Source organism: Camelina sativa, chromosome 5, assembly GCF_030686135.1.
Source record: "Camelina sativa cultivar CO46 ecotype springtype chromosome 5, ASM3068613v1".
NCBI classification, from domain to species: Eukaryota; Viridiplantae; Streptophyta; class Magnoliopsida; order Brassicales; family Brassicaceae; genus Camelina; species Camelina sativa.
Window position 1 is genome coordinate 22315928 of NC_141884.1, and position 16614 is coordinate 22332541.

Below are 16614 nucleotides of genomic sequence, written 5' to 3' on the forward strand. Positions count from 1 at the left end.
CAATTATTTTTGGAGCCAAATATAAAATTTATATATTATTTAGACATTTAAATAAAGAATTATGATGTTTTACAATACTAATGTACAAACTTTTAATGAAAATCATATAAATTTCTTTTAAAATTACTTTTTAAGAGTTTACCGTAATTTTAAAGAAAATACTATAATTTTATATTTTATTTGATACTTTTGCTTTTAACATAAACATAATTATATATATATATTTAGTACTATATATTTTTATTTTATTATTAATTTAATAAAATAACTTTAAAATTAGTCCCCAATTATTCCCGTTGAATCTCCGATTTTCTTGCTATGCACTAGATACACTTTTACCGTCCGACTAATGCCTAGCGATTTATAAAACAGGTCTCGACCTTTATTCTGTTTTACAATTATTGCCGTGCTTGAAATTGTAGTTAATAAATATGAAAATACGGTATGCATAAAGTTAAATCGGCGGTATTGGTTAGTCACTCATCCATCTCAGATTCAAACTCTTCAAACTACGGTGTGTATAATAAACGGCAATTTTAACTTCAAAATGAACATTTTCCTTGGTACCCTACTAGCAAATGGTGACAATCTCAAGGGTAGACAAATCAATCAAAATTTTAAGTTGTCGAAGTTGATGTAAAGCAAAACAGAGAACACCTCAAGACATCAATTTCTTTTCATTCTTTTGTTCCAGATTTCATGTCTAAAGCTTTACTCTGCTAAGTTGTGAATAGTAATTTTATTTTTATTTTTATTTTCATATAACAGCAAACGTGTAAAGTATAATTTTCACAAAACGGTTTTCTTATAGGTGATTTCAAATATTTAAGAAAATAATATTACATGTAATCAACATTGATATGTAATCAATCACAATATAATTAATTAAAATGATTAAATTAAATTTATTGAGATTATATTAAAAAGTTAATTGGATTATATAAAGATATTTGATATAAATTATAATATTATGTTTGTAAATATTTCATTAATTTCTATTTTTTATAAAAGATAATAACGCAATTTAGGAGAAATAATATCTTTTTTAATTTAGTGAACATTGTGAGAGAAAATAGTTAAATTTCTCTCTTTTTCACATTTTTTAGTTTTAGAAATATAATTAATTAATTTCAATTAGATATAATTACATTTTAAAACAAAATTATTCACTTTCTTAAAACCATTTATCTAGAGACTAAGTAAAAGATATATATTCCCATATAAGAATGTTAATTTAGATTTAAGATAAATTCTTTATAAAACCTTACAGATGTTGGAAGCTTTTTTTTGGGTAAGATACAGATGTTGGAAGCTGAATATTACTAAGTGTCACATTGTTGTTGTTTTTTTTTTTTTTTTTTTGGTCAACAAGTGTCACATTGTTGTAACTAGAAAAACATATAAAAACTGTGGATTTTAATAGTCCAATATAAATAGATGTTCTGGGGAGCCACTAATTTGCAAACTTGCAATCAGATCTTCTTTTTTTTCTTTTTTTTTTTTTTTTTATCATCTCTAATCAAAGTCCGAATTTTTAAGTTTCAAAGAATGGTAAGTTAAAAAAATAGAAATATAGTTGTGCACATACATAACCATGTATAGCTTACATTAGAAGTTTTTTCTTTCTTTCAGGGGAACTATACATTCAAGTTAGGAGATACTTATGAAGATAACAGGCAAAGAGCTATAACCTGTGTTTATAGTTTTGGAGGTATACGTTAACACAATCTGATGGTTACGCTAAGCTAAAATAAACCATTTGTTAGTTATATATTGTATAAATATTACATATAAACATTGCAATTGGGATTTTAAATATGTTTACGAATATTTTTTAGGAGTTATTTCTGTAAAATTTTATCCACAAATGAACGCACTACTCGTGTTTGGAGAAGGATTTGATGAGACCGAAATACAGAGGAAGGTAGATGAGATTTATTACCCAAACAATGAAAAGAGGTGCCCATGGTGTGATCATGTGCTTAATAATGATCATATGCTTAATAAATCATTGTTCCAGATAGCGCTAGACATTATGTGGGCGGTGACCCAACGCCTAGCGCCTAAACGCCTAATCGAAACTTAGAGGATTTAGACGTTTACAATATAAAACAATATATATATATATATAATATTATCTATAAAATTATGTAAAAATATATGTTAAAAATAATAAATAATAAATCATAAAGAAAAGTTAGAAAAACACATTTATTTAAGTTACATTAACAACATATGTACGTTTATAATTATATATAGAGTTATAATAGTTAATAATTTAAATATATATAGTTAAAAATAAAAAATATATATTAAAATATAATTTATGCAATTTTAGTCGGTTCAGGTTATCTAGACGTCTGCTGAGCATCTAGCGTCTATACGGCGCCTAGGCGGCGTCCTAAATCGCTTTCTTGAACACTGGTTTAAATAATAAATAATATTTTTTTTGTTGGACAAACAAAGCTTAAATAATGATATGTTAAAGTATTTGGACTATAACTAAATTGTATGGTGCTTAACTATAAATGCATGTTTTATAAAAATGTTTGGATCTTTCTTTGATTGTTGATTGAACCCAAGTTCTATTTTTTTTTTGTCAATAACTTAAAAACCCAAGTTCTATTGTTCTACTTGTATACTGTTTCTATGCTCTCTTTTTTTATTTTATCACAAGAATGGCGAGGAGAAATAATAGTAGTTTGTTATAATATGCGTCTCTCATTGATTTCTATTATACACTATTGAAATAATATATAAGTTTAAATGACAAATTTTTAAAAATATATATGAATTATCTCAAAATTTTCTTCTATGAGTAGGCAAATTTGTTTTATAACTTTAAATTCATAAAAGGCAAATGTTTACAAAATTAATTATTAAAAACCAGAAAATGTGAAGTGACTTTATTCTACTGGCAAATGATAAATCCATCAAAAATATGCACCATCACACCATCCATCAAAAATATGCACCATCACACCAAGAAGCAACTTTTGCTTCCTACAAACATAAAAATTTAGCTAATAGACCTATCTATTGCAATTTAATGTAAAAAAAAGACCAGAACATATAATTATATATTCTGGATTGTATTAGTGTTGTCATTATGTCACTACCATTTTGATGAACGAGTATATCCTTAAAAAAACACTAGAAAGAATGATAAAATATATTAATAATAAAAACTATTTGATATTTAAATACAAAAGTTTTATGAATTATACAATAGTTTAGTATTTGTCCAAATCTATTATTATCATTTTGATAACTTTATGATACAATTTGTAGACGGCTCATAATAGAGGTCTCCCAAATAAAGAATCAGGTCATCAATGGGCTACACGGTATAGCCTACACCTGATAAAGTATGATGCGAGTATAACTATGATGGATCTTTGATTAAGATGAACTCACCTCTACGAGAATGATGGATAATGTATGATTCATGGAATTTATCTTGGATCGGGTCAAGGAATAGGTTCTTGCACTACAGGAAAATTGGACATTGATAGCGTCCGAAAAAACGCTATCTATGGTTATAGTAGCGAAGTTAGAAACACTATGTAATCGACCGCGACTATAGGTTAGTGATATATTGTAGCGGTTTTTTGGTATGCTGTGATATAGTTGTTTACAATAGCGCTTTATAAAATGTAATTGAAAATTTTATAATAGCATTTTATAAGCGTTATTATTTCTTTCTTATACATTATAATTGATATGTATATTGTAGCAGTTTAGCTTTGCAATAAATTGGACTGCTATCTTTTGTTTGCAATGAGAACCTGTGTAATAATTTATTTTTGGCTATATTGTATTACCCATAATTTTGGATCAAACCAAATTTTCATAAATCATCAAACGTACATGTCTGAAACAAACAACAAGTACCCTCACACAAAATAAAAACACAAGATCGACCAGAGTTTTAAATGTAAACAAGTTTGTCATTTGGCCAAGCTATTATACTACCCAAAGCATCAGCAATGATTTTAATTTCTGAATTTGCTCTCCAAACTGTGGCATCATCAATCGTAGGAACATCAACCCAAACCTTACTTGCATTGGGACCCAAAGCGACAAAATGAACTCTATCTTCTGGATTTGTTGAGATAACTCGACCTTCTGCAACCTTTTCTTCAGATCCATTGGAATCTAAAAGAATGCACTTTTTCTCATTTGTGTTGGTGTTAGAGCTGTTACCTACACTCTACAAATTAAAGAAAATTCCAGACAATTCATCACCAGACCAGTCAAACAACAAATCATTCAATTAAAGTAGAAAATTTCAGAAATGATTAAGAAAATTTAAAGTCTTACCCCAGGTGATCAATTTTTTGAAAATCGTTTCATCTTTGCTTGCTTGTACACTCTACAAAAAAAATTGCAGACAATCTTATCACAAGTCCATCACAACATCAATACAACATATATTTTTAAGACTAAGAAAGTGTAGAGCCTTACCCCAAGTGATCTACTTTTTGACATCCTTTCATCCCTGCTTGCCTGTACACAATAAGCCATTTGAATATTGTGGATAGGCCATGGGATGTTCTTACCAAGTGCATCACCAATCACCAACATTTCAGCATTTGGCCTCCACAGATATCTATCTTTTTTAAATACCCCATCAACCGTGACAATAGCAGCATTCGGACCCAACGGAATGTCGTTTACCAGTTCTTTTGGTTCAGTTGACCCTAGACGACCCTCAGCAATTAATTCATCATCCTTATTCCAAGCATAGATGTGGATTATATTATCTTCTGCATCTGTATCCTGTGGAGCGATGTTTAAAAAAAAAAAATACATTTATCAACATGATTTAGCTATATTTTAATAGCATTTATAACAATAGACTATTAAACATTTTACCGATAAACCAGTGGTCCTTTTGTTTGTTGGAGAGTCCATTTCATTGTCCAAAATGAGCTTATCAAGTTGCCATGCAATCTTCACTCCAACAGCTTGGTCAAGTGTGGTAACAGTTGTCGTAGGCCTCCAGACATATGCTCATTCATCTATAACTGATTTAACAATGAAAAAAATTGTGTTTTTATCTCCAACTTTTAGCCAAAACTTCCTACTTTTCTACTGCCAATACATTTTCTCATCATGATATGCCACTTTCAATTTCTTCTCTATACTCTGGATTTCTTCTCTATAAATGTTGCTTGTTTAACGACTTTTGCTCGTTAATTGGTTTATGAGTATTGTTTTGGTTTCTACCGGTTATTGTTGGTTTGGCTTTATGGTTTAATTCAGTAGGTTAATTAAAGAGTATGAGATTTTTAGTTAATGAATTAAAAAAAAATATGAGTCGGATTGTTTCATATTTATGTTTTATATATATGACACTTTTCTTAATACAATAAAATTAATTAACTAAGAGATGCTGATAACATTAATTAACTAAGAGATGCTAATAACATTAATTAACTAAGAGATACTTTGAAATTTTATTACATATCAGTTACTATTTTTTTTTTTGTTATTACTCTTTATGTTCTTGGAAATTAAACTCGGATATACCAACTAATTTTTTTTGTCTTATTTTTTTTGTTTTTTTGTTGTTGTGCAAACTTCTTTTCTTAAGATATGTTTTAATAATCCAATATAAATAGATGTTATAAGCCAATAGGTTGGAAATTTTCAGTCACATTGTTTTTATGATCTGTACTGATTTTCTGAGTTTTTAGATTTTTCAAAAAATGGTTAGTCAATATTGCAGTAAGCGTGTTAAAAGAATAGAGATCAATATATATCTATTCAAAAACCCTTACCACTTATATAATAAATTCATTAAACCATTAATTTAATTTCATTCTTTGCAGGAAGAATTTAGAGTCAATCTGCAATCTAGTGATGAAACTGTCAAGGAGAAAACTCGAAATTATATATTTTGTTTTGAAGGTACACTATTATAAATAAAATAGGTGAAGTGAACTTAGTGCAGTGGCAGGAGGTAAGTCCATTTGTAGAAGGCACCATCATACTCGGGATCGAGTCCCGGCTCCTACAAATGTAGGAATTTGGCTAATAGGTCGGCCAGTTGTGGCCCAATGGTTGACAAAAAAAAAAAAAAAAAAAAAAAGCTGATAGATATCACATATTGATGATTTCAGTTTGTCTTTAAAAATTTAAACAATGTTTGATCATTTTTTGTTGTTGTTGTAAGGAGTTCAATCTTTGACATCTAGTGAAAATACCAACTTACTAATCGTGAAGGGAGAAGGAATTGATAGGACTAAAATGATGAAGAAAGTAGATAAGATTTGTCAACCGAAAAAATCATTCTTTCATATGTTTTTCTTCCTAAATAATAAAATGTTTTTATTTATGTATTCTATAATATAAAATTAATTAAGATTCGTAAGATTATTTAGATTTCAATAATTTATGATGCATATCTTATGTATCCATATTCTATAGAAGTATTTGGATTTTTCTTTTATTATTGTTTAAATTGAAGTTATTATTAGTGTAGTCGTATAATGTCTTTGTCTTATCAACAACAGTCTAGTAGATGTATTATTTTTATGACGAGAATTGCGTGGAAAAATATAATACACATATATTTATACCATAACCATATTAATCCTATGGATCCGATTGATAACATATACAAAACTGTACAAAAGAACTGTAAGTTGGAACTGTAACACAATAGTGCAAAACTGTAATAAAAATTTATATATGAAAATATAAAAAAATATACAGTATTATTTTTAATAAAAGTTTCAGTAATACTTTTGAGATTGGTAACTTTCAAAGCGTTACATACTGTACCAAAGCTGTAAGTGGTTACCAATTAGACACATAGTTATCAAACTCAACGTCTTCTTCATCATTTTTTTTTGTCAACCATTGGGCCACAACTGTTCGGCCCATTAGCCAAATTCCTACATTCGTAGGAGCCGGTACTCGATCCCAGGTGTGATGGTACCTTCTACAAATGGACTTACCTCCTGCCACTGCACTAATGCCACTTCACCTTCATCATCTTCTTTTCTCTCCCATCTTCATACTTTCCCGTTTTTATCTTTTTTCTCCATCCTCTCCCTCTCATCTTTAAATTATTTCACTTCTCCATCAAGAAATCTAAAAAAGTCAACATCCATTATTTATTAGTTAATATTCATCAAAAATAAATTTAAGAAAATTAATACATGTCAAAATTTAATTAAGCAACAACGCTTGGGAGGGGACCATATAAAATACTTTAGTTCCTGGCCTGAGGAGATGTACGGGCCTAGGCCCAGAATCTCTTAGTAATTCAAAAAAAAAAATCTAATTAAGCAATAACATACTTAAATTTGCATATGTAATTAATTTTTTTCCAAATTTTTATTAGTTTTTATTTTTGGTTAAGAAAATAAATATTAATATAGATATACACATGTCAATTAGTAACATAAATATGTTTTGAATATATATATATATATATATACATATATTTTTATTCCGTTAAGGATAAGAAATTAAATGTTTTTTCACATGTACCAAAATTTGATTGATAGTTTTTACACAAAGTTAATGATTAACTTTCAGAACCCAAACATTATATAATAAATAGAATAGTTCAAGGGAAATATTTTTCAAGACTTCTTTTAATTTTTTTTCTTTTTCATTATATCAATTTTGTTATGAATAATTCTATTGTTGTATGGATGTTTTCTTTTTCATAATGTGCATCGATCGATCGATGCAAGGTCGGTTTTCGCGAACGAGTTTAAGTTAAACGTTGCGTTTTGGTGTTAGGAAAAACCCTAGAATCGTTTATAAAAGAGGAAAACTCGTGGGTTTGGCCGAGTTTGGCCATTTTTGAGAAAAGGAAAAAGAAGTCTTTAAGCTTTTGGGTGAGTTTTTGGGAGATTCATAGCTGTTCTTGGGAGATCTGAGGCAAGGAACGTTGTAGGAGCTTGCTAGGAGTGTAGATCCGCTTGTTTGAGGGTCAGAATCTTCTTGGAAAAGGTGAGTGCATGACCATGGCTTATCTAAGCTTGAGATTTTTCTGATTTGCTTTTTTATGTGTTATTTGGCTTGCTAGAACGTTGTTGAGTCGCTTGAGGCTTTGTGAGGCTTTATTGTGGCTTGGGATCGAGTTTTTGATGGTTTAGGAATGGAGATCCGGCAAGAAGTTTTGGGGGAAAAAGATGCTCGGCATGTGTGTCGATCGATGCAATACGAGGACGGTGCGGTTTGACCTAGGATCATCGGTCGATGCCATGTGGAGGTGGCGGTCGATGCATTTAGGGATTTTGTGTAATGTCGAGCATGCATCGGTCGATACAGTGTTAGTGTCGGTCGATGCAGGTGAACCTTGCATCGGTCGATGCAAGCTTGCGTCATTCGATGCAACCTCAGATGGTGTCGGTCGATGCATGGGTTGGTGTCGGTCGATGCAGATGTCCTGGTTTGTTGTTTGTTTGTTGATTGTTGCTTGATGGTTAGACATATATGATAGATGTCTTGATTTAAATGAAAGATAAAAAATAAAAGAAAACACATCCTCCTCTACTGATTTAAATGATAGATGTCTTGATTCTACTGGGCTATACTAGCAACCTAGCAGTGTTCTACTGACTTAACTTTAGCAACCTAACAGTAGCCAGACAACACATCAACGAGCCACTAGAACATCCTCCTCTTCATCGTCTTGATTCCACTATCACACTTTACCTTTACCTGCACCACAACACATATGAGATGTGTGAGTATTTCATCTACTGGTTTGATTGTGGTTAGGTGGCTAGTGGGTATGAGACCACTAGTTAATTATTAATTATTATTATTATTCTTCTTATTATTATTAATTTTTTAAAAAAGAAAAAACGGCTCGGGTCGTTTCAGTAAGAAAAAAGATTTAGGTACCTGAGAATCATAATGAAAGAAAATCCCAACAAGTTGAGTCATGTCTAGAAGGAAAAGGAACCAAAAAGCAAATCGACGTCGTAATATGTTTGCATGCAGTGTTGCAGTTGATGATGTTATAGATAAAAATCAAAGATCATAAACCGCGGTTAATATAAAAAGTTTTATTGAAAAGTGTACACAAAGAATGATTGGTTAATCATTGAAAGAAGTAACTATGAAATAGTTTAAATCTCTTAAAGAGATAATATATGGATTTGTAGTCCTTACACTTGAAAGGTTAAAATGAGTGGAACATTAGGAGATCTTTTTGAGATATAACGTACATTTAGTAGTACAATGATTCTTACAAATAATTGATATTGATTATGAGAAATGTAATCTCTTATGGTGGAAGCAACTATTCTAGATCCCTTATGAGTTTGAAAATAAGAGCAAGACTTGATTCAGTCTATCTCTTAAAGTGATTATATTGCTAGAAGCAATATTTTATAGCCCTCAAGAACGTTATAAAAGGCAGAACAAGTTTTGTAGACTTTTGACAACTTTGGGGAGAAAATGGTGAGAGATTATCTCTAGGTGAGAAACTTGGGTGTAGATCATTGTTGTTGATCTTATGGATCTCATAATGGATTGAAAATAGATCGAACAAGCTAAGAGAAAATCTTAGGATTGTATAAATCCGGGATTGAACACTAATAGTACTGGTGTTCAAGAAGTTTTTTCAACAAAGTTTGAGGATGTAGGCATTTGCTGAACCTTTTTCAAAGAAAAATTGTGTGTCTCTTGTCTCTTCTGCACTTATAAGTGGTTCTTGTTAAGAGAAAGGTACAAGAACAAGTGTAAAGTATGTTGATAAAAGTATCTAACATATAAAATGGTCTTGAAGTACCATACTAAGAAGAAGAGTTGAAAAAGAAAGTTTTACAAGGAGAGTAAGAATAACTCTTATGTATAATATGATTATTTGGAAGATTGTATTGAAAAGAATATTTGGGTTTGAAGTTCAGATAAATGAAAAAGGAATCTTCTTATGAAAGCGGTGAAAATGACTTGAAGTCCAATGACCCAAGAGAATATATGATGCTCATATCTGTTTTTGTACACTAACGCTCTGTTAATAACAGTTCAAAAAGATATATCATAATGCATAAACTGAAGATGATGCTTTCAGGGGGAAAAAATATGATTATGTGTATGGTTGTACTCTTTTTCTCTTATCATGGTTTTTATCTCATTGGATTTTTCTATGAAAGGTTTTTAATGAGACAGCAAAGAACACGCAAAAGATAAACACCTAAAGAGAAATATTATAATTCCAATGGTGAAAGACTATCATCTTCAAAGTCTTTGACATACATTGATGAGATCGTGAGATACGAAGATAATGATCTAGATGAGTCATTTAAGAGACCAATAGCCAGCAGAAGAATGGTGATGTACGGTAATATACATGTCCTACAAATTTGCTCAAGTGAAGATTTGGCGAACTATTTACCAAGGTGTTTCCAACTACTAATTTCAAGAAGCTACTTCATCATATTGGATTGCCTCATCTCGAAGATTTCAAGTGATGTATAAAAGAGGGGGAGTAAAAGCATGATGCACTATTTTTCCCTTAACCATGATTTTTCCCATAGAGTTTTCTAGTTAAGGTTTTTAACGAGGCAGCATCTTACATGCGCATTTGGAACTAGATTTTTATAATGGTCATCCAACGGGGAGTGTTATGAATATGTCTATTGTTGTATAGATGCCCATTATCGGCACATTAGTAGTGTTAGTGTATAACCTAAAAATCTAATGTATTACTATATATATGTTGTATAATATGTAATAGATCAATAACAAGAGAAAACCGTTTTGCTAATCTCTATGTTTACAACAAATTTACTATTTTTATGATTTTAAAATTTTTGGGTCACATTAAAATCTTAGAGATTACAAGACAAGTCATTTGATAGAACTATTAAAAGTCATTTATAGAACTTTTGCTTTCTTTCTATGTAAGGATATACCATTAAATAATTTCAGATTTACTTACATCTTATTCTAGTAGCAATGTTTTTTTTTTATCATTTATCTTGTTTGCTATTTATGTTCTTGGAAACTGAGATATCTATTTTTATTTTTATTTGTTTTCTTGAACACATGTAATAATTTTAACAATTGTTTTACATATGTAGAAGTTAATTATTAATATTATTGTATGAAAAATGTATCAAAATCGTTGATTTTAATAAAAAAAGATAAATAAGCAGGTCACTAAATGGCAAACTTGTAATCATATTTTTTTTTTATCATCTCTATACAAATTCTGAACTTTTTAAGCTTTCAACAAATGGTTAGTTAGTTTTTCAGGAATCTTAAAAGACAAACAATTTCTTACATATACATTTTAAAAAATCAAAAACCAATATTGCTTATACAATAAATTTACTAAAACTTTAGTTAATATTTTTTTTGGCAGGAAGAATACCAATTCAAATTTGGATCTACTGATGAAAAAGCAAGGGACAAAGCGATAGATTATGTCTATGGTTGTCGAGGTATACTGAAACAATCCAACCCGTTTTTTTTTATACTCTAATATCTAATGATCTCATACTCACTAGATCCCATTTATTTTCATCTCTTTGATTCAATGATCACACTTTGCTTTTACCTACGTCACAATACAAAAGAGAGGCGTAAGTATTACCATAAATACTTAATGAGACAATCCTCCCATCTACTGGGCTATATACACAAGCAATAAGATATGCACATGCCACAATCAATAAACAATAAACAAACCAGGCAATACACAAGCAATCAGAACATCAGCCGCCTGCTGAGGAGGGTAGTGTCAACCGACACCCTCCTGGTGTCGATCGACACTGAGACCTGACGAAGGTTGTGTCGACCGACACACACCTTGTGTCGATCGATGCAGTCCCCTTGTATCGACCGACACCCTCTTGGTGTTGCCCCACACATGCTCGACATTTTCTGAAAACCCTAGTTCGCGTCGACCGACACCTCCACATGGCGTCGAACACCTCCACACTCCTTGTGTCGATCGACACTAATGCCGAGCATCGATTCTCTTCGATCAGAAACTCTGAATCTCGTCTCCAAACAACTCATATGCGTCCCAAGCATTCCCAGAAGCGAATCCAAACCTCAGGAGCCACAAAAATCACATATAACTCAAAGGAAAACAATCACACAACACATAAAGTCACATAAACAGAGATCTTAGCTTAGATAAGACATGGGCATTCACACACCTTTGCAAAAAAATAACAAACACACAACCAAAAACACACCACCACAAGCTTTCCCCACGTTCTCAGACTTAGATCTCCAACCACAAAGCCAAACTCACAAGAAATGGGACAAAAAGCTTCAAGGAAAACCTTCAGGATCTCTCAGAAACTTTTGGGAATCGCTTTTTCTCTTTTCCCACACAAAGGAGGCGTCAATAGGTTTTCTAAATCTAAAAGCGTCGATCTCACACCTTAAATACGATCTCCAAACCAAACCAACTCGAACCGAGAATCCTGAAATCAAATCGAACACCCGATCTCATAAGGTGTTGATCGACACAACCACCAGTGTCAATCGACACCCTTACCGAAATCCTAAAATTCGGTTCATGGGTATTACATATACTTACACAATATAATGATTTAAGGAAAAGTTAATAATTCAATTGGTTATTGCATAGATATATATATACATACATACATTACAAATATCATATTTGAATTAGATTTTAAAATACTTAACGATTTATATGTTGTCTTTCTAAGGTGTTAGTTCTGTAACATATAATATAGAGACCGACATACTAACTGTGAAGGGAGAAGGAATTGATCAAGATAAGATGCAGAGGAAGATCAATAAGTTTTTTAAACAGAAAACGGGTTTCTATGTTGTTTTAGTCCCAAACAATATGATGTTAAGTCTTTGTATTTGTAAGAGTATTTAGAATTTTAACTAATAAATATATTAATACTTATTTATGTATTCATCATATTCAACAGAAATGCTAGGATTTTTCTTTGATTAGTTATTAAACCTAAATTATATTAATTACTCTTTTAAATTTTTATAAGAAAAACAAAAATAAAATTTTGTAAAGGCATTTGTACTGCAAGAATGATGAGGAAAAGTAATAGTTTGTTGTATTTGTAAATACCAAAAGAAATTATTGATTTTACTCATGATATCTACCATATTACTGAAATATATATACTGAAATGAAATAATTAAAGAAAATGTTGTTTATCTATGACACTATGAATCATCTTAAAATATTCTCATAACTGGGTAAGTATATGGTACTCATACCTCCCCTAACATGAACATAGAGTATTGGCCTTTACAAGTTCTAAAGATATAAGCAGAGTTGAGAATCCGGGGACCTTGGGAATAAGAGTCATGAAAGTCGATATTGTAACTTTATCATTACGTAAATAATCCCAAGTTTAGCGTCCTGTGAAACCCCACTCTATATTTTCTTTGCCAAACCCAATGGAACCTATTCGGTCATATTTTCCATCTTATGGGTGGCGGAGTATTGTGTCTGCTAGATCTTTGGTAAACAAATGGCTTATTAAAAGAGTCGGCTCCGGAGACTGTATTTCTATATGGACTGATCCATGGATTCCAGCTCAATCTCCAAGACAAGCCATTAGTCGGGGTCCTTTTAAGGACCCTGTTTTAAAAATTTCTCACTTAATTGATTATCAAACTAATTCATGGAATATGGATATGCTCCAGGAGCTTTTCGATCCCGGAGATGTTGAGTTGATAGGGGCTTGGCCTTGGGGTGTCCCTCGACGGTAGATACTCTAGGTTGGCATTTCACAAAATCTGGGAAGTATACGGTCAAGTCAGGATATCATGCTGAACGTATAACATCTCGTTGAATTTTTCATGCTCCTGGCTGTGGTCCAGAGATAACTCTGCTTCTTGCTAGTGTATGGCATGTTACATGTCCACCAAAAATACAACATTTCATGTGGTAGGTATTATCCGGTTGTGTTTCGGTGAAACAACCCGACCCGTTTTTTTTAAATAAATAAAATATATTATTAAGCATCCCATACTACTTAATTAAACCAACCAAACCACAATTCAACAATAAACCAACAACAACCAACACGCACAGCGGAAACATACCAACAATACATAACCAACATATCATCAATGCAGTAACATTCCTAACCATTTTATCCAACAACCTAATATAACTCTATCCAAGGTTCCATCAACACAAACACTAAAAACCAACTTCACAAAACCGAGACCCTAGATCATCCTCCTCCTCATTGCCATGATTCCACGCTACACATTCAATACATGCACCACAAACAACAATTGAGATGCGTGAGTATTACCAGAAATACCCAGTGAGGCGATCCTCCCATCTACAAGCTATACACACAAGCAAATTGAGAGTACAACCACAAATAAAACATAACAAACCAGTAATTGCACAAGTCACCCAATAACACATTCACCACACCTACATATCATCACACGAAACAAGTCATACAACCCAATCGCTCAGATAAGCTCATGGTCACGCACTCACCTTATCAAGCTGATTCTAACAACAAATACAACCAGGAGAAATTCTCCTTGCGTCTAAAACAGTCCAGAAACGTCCTACAACAAGTAACACAACCAAAAACAACCTTGAAGCAAACTGGACCGAAACATCAGAAAAGAACAATCTTAAAGACGAAACCCTAAAATAAAAACCAACCGTTAACTATCAAATCCCTCCAGTGAAACACTAGTCCGAGACGTCACAAAGCTTTCCACAAAATCTCGTGCCGATCAGAAACCAGAAGAGACCACGATCTCTGTTACAATCCCCGATGGTCCTAATTCGCGTCTGAGAAAACGTGTCTCTCGAAACTGCCAATAACTCATCGAGCTTAAATCCAAATCCACTTCTGTAAAAAGGAGAATGACTATGAAAGGCTTGAAAATAAATATACCAAATTTCGTTACTTTTGACAACGATTTGATATATCAAAAATGTTTCTTCCCAAACCCTAACGATTCTGCTCCTTCTCTTTTAATCTCCTTCACACCACAACAGGCTCTCTCCTCTTTCTCTATCTCTTTCTTCCTCTCTACACAAGTATTGAATAACAGCCACGAACAAATAGAGAGAAGAGGCGTCCATATCATTATAAATACATCACTTAGGGTTTCTCAAAACTGGTTCTAAACCGGATGAACTTAAACCAAACCGTGCAATTTCATGATTTCACATAAATTGATCGGTTCTTCCACTTTTCTTTGGGACACGGGTGTTACATTCGGTATTAGAAAATCTGCGGAGGCGGGGTATTTCCTGTGATTTGGGTTGTGCACGGTGTGGTGCCGAGGAGGAAACGATAACCATGCACTCTTTGTTTGCCCACCAGCTAGAAAGTTTGGGCTTTATCTCAGGTACCGGTAGGATCCATATGCTTTCCAACGGATTTCATGTACGCAAATGTGGATCACTTTCTGGGACCTAAGAAACCGGGTTCTCAGGTTTTACCTTTTCCTTGGCTTATGTGGTATATTTGGAAAGCACAGAACGAACGTGTCTTCGATAACATGGCTGAGCGGCCGGACGTGATTGTCAGGATAGCGGAAGGTGAGGCACTAGCTTGGCAACAGGCTCAGGTGGAGGAAGGTGAGAATGAGGCTCTCCCCTCACCACCTTTAGGTTTGAAAGGACCGACCTTTTTTTTCTTTTTAATAATAAATATATAAATATAATATAATAAATAAACTAGAACTAGTGGTCCCATATCCACTAGCTACCTAATCACAATCACAACCAACAGCGGAATAACAATGCCAATAAATATCCAATAATAACCAATATCATAACATAAACCATATCCAATAACCAATCCTCCGAAAACATGAAACCAGCAACCTAGCAATGTTTCTAATGACTCAACTCTAGCAACCTAGCAATGCCAGACAACATCCAATCGAGTCCCTAGAACATCCTCCTCTTCATTGCCTTGATTCCACGATCACACTTTGCCTTTACCTGCACCACAAACACAAATTGAGATGTATGAGTATTTGATAAACACTCAGTGAGGCAATCCTCCCATCTACTGGGCTATACACACAATCAACAATGATTCCAATGTTCCAAACAAACAACAAACAAAACAAACAAACCAGAAAATCAAACATTGTCTCGCTGGAAGGAAGGTGTCGACCGACACCAGCCAAGTGTCGACCGACACTACCCCACAGTGTCGATCGATGCTCAATTTGCTGGTGTCGACCGACACCAAGTGGTGTCGATCGACACTTCCTTTGCAACTGCGATCCGCACGAAGTCGAGAGTCGAATCTCGCTCCCAAATCTCCTCCAAATCGTCCAATACTCGAAACCCAAGCCTTATACGTCCGTGGGAACCTGTATCAACCAATCCCAGCAAGAAAAACACACAAACAAGCAACAAACAAGCAAGAACAAGGAAATCAAAGGCTTAGATTAGCAATGGTCATGCACTCACCTCTCTGCAGAAAGATTCTGACCAATATGAACGAATCCCTCACTCCTAGCAAGCTTCTAGCACTTTCCCAGCCTTAGATCTCCCAAGAACAGCAAGGAATCTCACCAATCTCTCTCAAAAGCTCAAGAACGATGTTTTCTCTCTTTTCTTCTCAAAAACAAACAAACGGCGACAAATACCACTTCCAAAACCCATCT

The 16614-nt window shown here is 32.8% G+C and overlaps 3 long non-coding RNA genes across 3 annotated transcripts; 2 read left to right on the plus strand and 1 right to left on the minus strand.

The window, feature by feature from the left end:
• The first annotated feature begins 1487 nt into the window (after positions 1-1487).
• LOC104787197 (uncharacterized) lies at positions 1488-1898 on the plus strand. The gene is made up of 3 exons (XR_767810.2): positions 1488-1551; positions 1633-1711; positions 1839-1898. It is a non-coding gene; the product is annotated as an uncharacterized LOC104787197 (long non-coding RNA).
• A 1925-nt stretch (positions 1899-3823) lies between these two features.
• Positions 3824-4823, minus strand: LOC104787196 (uncharacterized). Its single transcript, XR_767809.3, has 3 exons — positions 4468-4823; positions 4324-4375; positions 3824-4213 (listed from the first exon to the last, which is right to left on the minus strand). It is a non-coding gene; the product is annotated as an uncharacterized LOC104787196 (long non-coding RNA).
• A 6295-nt stretch (positions 4824-11118) lies between these two features.
• LOC147944187 (uncharacterized) lies at positions 11119-12931 on the plus strand. The gene is made up of 3 exons (XR_015557382.1): positions 11119-11221; positions 11348-11426; positions 12675-12931. It is a non-coding gene; the product is annotated as an uncharacterized LOC147944187 (long non-coding RNA).
• The last annotated feature ends 3683 nt before the right edge of the window (positions 12932-16614 follow it).